Below are 5507 nucleotides of genomic sequence, written 5' to 3' on the forward strand. Positions count from 1 at the left end.
AAAAAAAAAAAAAAAAAAAAAAAAGAAACGAAGAATTTGAAACCCAATGTTAGAAAGTAGGAAAAGAAGAGAGCAGCATCAAGGATTACTCTTAGATTTAAAGTCGTGATTACATAGAGATCGATTATATTATAAATACAAGCAAATAAACAAAAAGAAGAAATTAATTTGGAGACAACACCATAGAAATAATAATGTTTGCTTTGGTTATGCTGGTTGTTTTATAATATTTAAGTAAAGGTAATGAGCAAGTAGGTGAATATATGACTTTGGAGGCTAAGAGATGAAACTCTGGGATCATTGAGAAATAAGATCTATTCACCTAGTGGCAGCCCCAATAATAAAGAGCATAAGAGTAGCCACTGGAGAGCATAAAAGTAACCACTGGTTGCTATCGGGGACTAAGTGGGATAATGGTTGTTAGCGAACATATTAAAATATATAAACCAAAATAGATTGTAAATGGTAAATTGAGTATCATTTATTCTAGTTCTCATTTTCTTTAAGAAACAATAAGGATGATCAAAGAGTTAAAAATATGATGCAGAAGCAAGGGTAAGTTTAAGAAACGAGGGAGTTACTAAAATCAATGACCATAAAAAGACCGAGAAAAAACTCACATGTTGGTTACTAAGCATTCGTAGTGAAAGTTACTCTGGAAAAAGTGAAAACAATGATGAAATCATGGGAAAAATACTACAGCTCCTGTTTCAAAAGCTTTGGCAGCAAGGGGATAAGACAAGGTGTTACCTTGAACGACTGTTAATGTGAAGAAAGGCTTTTTCAGAAGAAGGAAAAATTTAAGAGTATTAGTAGCAGAGCAAATGCAAGAAAAAGAAGAACGTAGAAAATGGTGATTTAATAGAGCAAGTTTTAAAGAAAGGAAGAAAAGTCCAGACAGATGGTTTAACGCTTAAAAAAATAGAGAATTTATGGCTGTTTTCTTTTTTTCTTTGAGACAGGAATAAAAAGTAAGACATCAGTTATAGACGCAAGATCTTTATTTAGAGGAGAATCTACACAGATCATTTGAGGTGCTGTTGATAAACATAGTTAAGTGGGAGATGAGGATTTTAACTTGAGGAGAAGGGAATACATTAGAATATCAAGAGAGGGTTCAAATCTCTTTTCAGAGTGATGTAATATTGAACCAGGAAACAAATGCCATTTCTAAGTAGTGGTGAGAGAGAAAAGGACTGGGGAGTAGGGATCTGTAGTGAAATTAGCACTGTTTACCTACTTTCTCTAGCAATGCTAAAATAGTCTAAAAGCATTGAAGCATGACTGTAAAGACTACTCAAGAGTTGGGTTTATTGGAGTGCAGGTAGCAAAAGTCAAACAGGTAAGAGATTTTACAGTGTAATGAGAAGATCATTAAGAAGGCTTTATATGGTTTCACAATCTAAGTTAAGGAGAAAACTGAAGTCAGAGGTAGAGGAACCAGAAATATATGGAAGGTTCAAGGAATTAAACCTCACGGTGAGAACAAATTTCAAGTTTGTTGTTAATGAAGGTATAGAAAGGGTGGAAAGTAAGATAATTCTGTCAGAGAGGGAAATTTCAAAGTTCAAAATCAATAATATTGATTGAAAACACATAGTGAGCAAAAGAGTAAGCTGTTATTGATCCAGAATGTTTGAGGAATGAGATATCTGAGTAAATATGCTGACTTGAAATTTATACTATGTATATGTAAAAAATATCTATGTAAGATATTTCTACAAATAATTAAGTGCATGGGATTTGCCAGATGAACTATTATTTTATTTCCAATAATCATAAAAATATCTGAAATGTTAGACATCACCAATCCCAAGCCAATATTAGTGATTTGTTTAAGTAACATGAAGTAGTGTATATCTATTTCCACATATATCTTTTCTTATCTATTTATCTACCTATATATGTATATATTTTTAAACCTGTATCTCCATCTATAAAATCTTCTGAGTAGATTGTATAGACCTAGGTGTGTCAAAGCTATTTCGCACACTGCAATCATCCCTAACAGGTATGTTAGACTTTGCTAGGATGTTGAAAAAAGGAGGGATGAATTGCTTCAATAGTCACTCAGTTGAATAAACCATATAAATCAATGCAATGGAGGACAACATTACTTGGGAGAAAAAAGATAAAAATAAAAAGATAATAAGATAATCAATGACCACAGGTTTTCTTCCCATGAATGTGGCTGAACTAGATATGTATGAAAAGTTAACTAAATGCAAAGCTCAGGACTTCTCTTTTTCCATTCCTTCCAACTATTACGATATTTTCATTTTTCATTCCTTCCAACTATTATGATATTTATAATATTTTTATACATAAAGGTATATATGTCATAGACTGCCAATTTTCAAAATGTAAATAGTGCATATAATTAAAACTTTACTAAATGAACACACTCTATCTTAGATGATTTAGAAAAGCCGTTATGATTATGGTTACCATTGAAGATAGATTGCATCTCAGGAAATAAAGTTAGTCTATCTTAATCCATGCTAATAAATCTATTATGTGCAATTAAATTTGGCACTTAACACTGAGCATAAAGGAGGTATAATTGTTAGCTGTGCTGAATAAGAAAAAAAGTGGCATTAACTACCCATCCTCTATTTCAACGTTTTTTGAGTATATTTTCCCATATTGGATGACATGCCAAAACACACAATTATTCTTATCAGACTACAGTTTGGGTGAATTGCCTTACTCCACAAACTAAAGTCTTTTGTTTTAAGGAACAGTAGGAGTAGGGTTTGGTATTTAAGAGTCAACTTGGTTAGAAGAAGCTTAATTTCAGTGAAGAAGGGAGCTAAAACTATAAGGGAAATGTGTTTCCCTGTCATGGAGCAGTTCAGAGAGGAGCTGTCCAGGGTTGATAGGTGGTTCTGCCATCCTCAGCAGACAGCTTCCAAGATTTCTCCAGTCACCATGAAGGTTTATAGGCATCGTGAACTATAGGAGACAACCACTTAGACAGATTAATAATATAAAAAGAAGTGACTTTAAAATTATTTTATTTACAATTAATCAACAAATCTATGTAAATTTTACTAAAAGTATGTCATAAGCCAACAGTGTGTTAGCAGCTGAGTATGTGCATGTGAGTGTCGAAATAAGTAAGACAGTTTCTAGATTCAAAGAGAGTAGTGAGGAAAGCATTACTATATACAGAATCATATAGTCATATAATATTTCTACATTGCTTGCAATTACAAAGCACTTTCCTACCTTTTCCTTTATTCAGGAAGATTTTGTGAACCAAGCAAGGCAGGTATATATTTATATTTTACAGATGATCTTTGGATCAGAAGGTTTTCATGGCAGACATTCAAACTTCGAACATACATTGAGAAACCACTATGTGTCAGATGTGATTCCAGGTGTGCCGAGGATAGGAAACTAAAATAAGTTATGTGCTTCTAGGGGCCTCCAGAGTAGAATGGAAAAAAAGAAACATCAACCATCACTGTGATACAGTGGCAACTATCATACACCAGTAGAACATAGAATGAGTAAGGACAGGTTGAAATGATTTCAATACTCAACAATGCACAAGTTCCCAGGTTATCTGAATTTGATTCCAGTGCCCCTTTCATGAGAAAGTGAGTAATAAACCATGAGATTCTGATTAATAATGTTATTGGAATTCAGAAAATGAAAAAAAAATACATCAGGATGTGTTAGAACTGTTAGAATAAGTGGAGTTCAACTTTGGCTTTACAGATGGGTTATTGATTGGATAGGTGCAGGGGAGGAGAAGAACCATTCTAAAAATGTTATTATACTTATAAAGGAAACTTAGGAACAAGCAGAGTATGTTGGCAGGAAGTGAGTTGACCACTCTGAAAAAGACAGAATATGTGGACTGGGAAAAGGTAGGAAATAAAGCCTTGCTAGTAGAATTGCACAAAATTATGAGTGATCTTTAATTCTAGGTAGGAGAATTTGGTCTTCACACAGAAGGCACTAGGGTATAGGAGTTTCCTGAGCAGAAGAGTGACATAACAATAGTGGTATTTCAGGATTATTATAGAGAAAGGATGAAATGGAGAAGGAATGAGTGGGAACAAGCTAATCAGTTAAAGAGCTGTTGTAGTATTTCAAGCATGAAGTGATGAAAGTCTAGGCTTCAGTCTTACTAGCCAGAATTGAGAAGGTAAATCAGAGAGACATTTTAGAAGGAAAATGACTGAACACATTGACATACTGCCTGCAGGGAATTTCAAAATGGATAATGTCAAAAATTACTTTTCTCTTTGTACTCATTATCCTTTTCATCTCCTGGTACTTTTCATTAATTCTTTATGACCTGCCATTTAAGCAACAAGTAAGAATAATTAAAACACTTAAGAAGAAATGTGACTATCATTTTCTGAAAAGTACGATGAGATAAAATATGTTAAAAGTACATTGCATGTAGTAAGTGCTCAATAAATGTCCATAAAGAAATTAAATTTTGAAATCATCAAATATATAAAGTAAATCCCTCCTTCAGAAATTAACTTTTGGATCTAGGGTTGTCACACTTGAGTTGTATGAAGCATGAAGTCAAGAACAAAATAAAATAAATGAAGATTTTAAGTGCTTTAAACAGTGAAATGTCATCAGAGAGTGTTTCAGAAATTGAAGAAAGAAAATTGACACAATCCACTTAAAAGGTAATATATCGAAATATAAATGAGAAGTTCCCCATCTAATTTTTATAACAGGTTTTATATTGAATCAGCAAAATTATCTAAATAGAGATTGGTAATACTAGAGTTCATTTAGGAAAGTTCAGAATAAAACAGTATCTGTTTAGTGACAAGAAAATAGAAATAAAATCTTTGTCCATTTTCTGTAAATGATAATAGCTAAATTATTATTATGAGCAAAGACTGAGTAAAAATACACTCTCAGGTCACTTCAAGGAATTAAAATTGCGAATTACAAAGAAATTAATTATGAGTATGAATCTTTAGTATCTTCCAATCCAGATCATTCTCACATAGAGGCAAATTTGTTGAAAAATGGCTTCAATTAACATAAGGAGTTGCATTATTAAATCATTGCTTAAATGTTAAATATACCATTTTGCTTATTTTGGACAACATATAGCTCAGTAAAATTTGATGTTTATAAGTTTATGAAGGTATCTATAGACAATTTAAAACAATTAGAAAAGTCAAACCAATCAATAATATAAAAATTTATTAATTTCATAAGAAAATTGCCACCTCATCCACAAAACTTTCTTAGCCAAATTTCATTTATATTACATTCTAATCAAAAAGTTAAAATAGTTTTAAAACATACAGAATCACTGTGAAATGAATTTCTAGTAAGCTAATTTGGAAATTTTTCATTTTATTATTCACATAGATTCTGAAATTAACTAAGGATCTCCAAAGTATCTATATCCTTGTGAACTCATTAATTTTCTTCATTTATATCGTCATTTGAGTATGATTTTTGTTGAGTCACCCAGTTATTAGTTGATGAATGCATTTATAAGTCACTTCCTT

This window comes from Pteropus vampyrus, unplaced genomic scaffold (assembly GCF_000151845.1).
Source record: "Pteropus vampyrus isolate Shadow unplaced genomic scaffold, Pvam_2.0 Scaffold108, whole genome shotgun sequence".
In the NCBI taxonomy this organism is placed as follows: domain Eukaryota; kingdom Metazoa; phylum Chordata; class Mammalia; order Chiroptera; family Pteropodidae; genus Pteropus; species Pteropus vampyrus.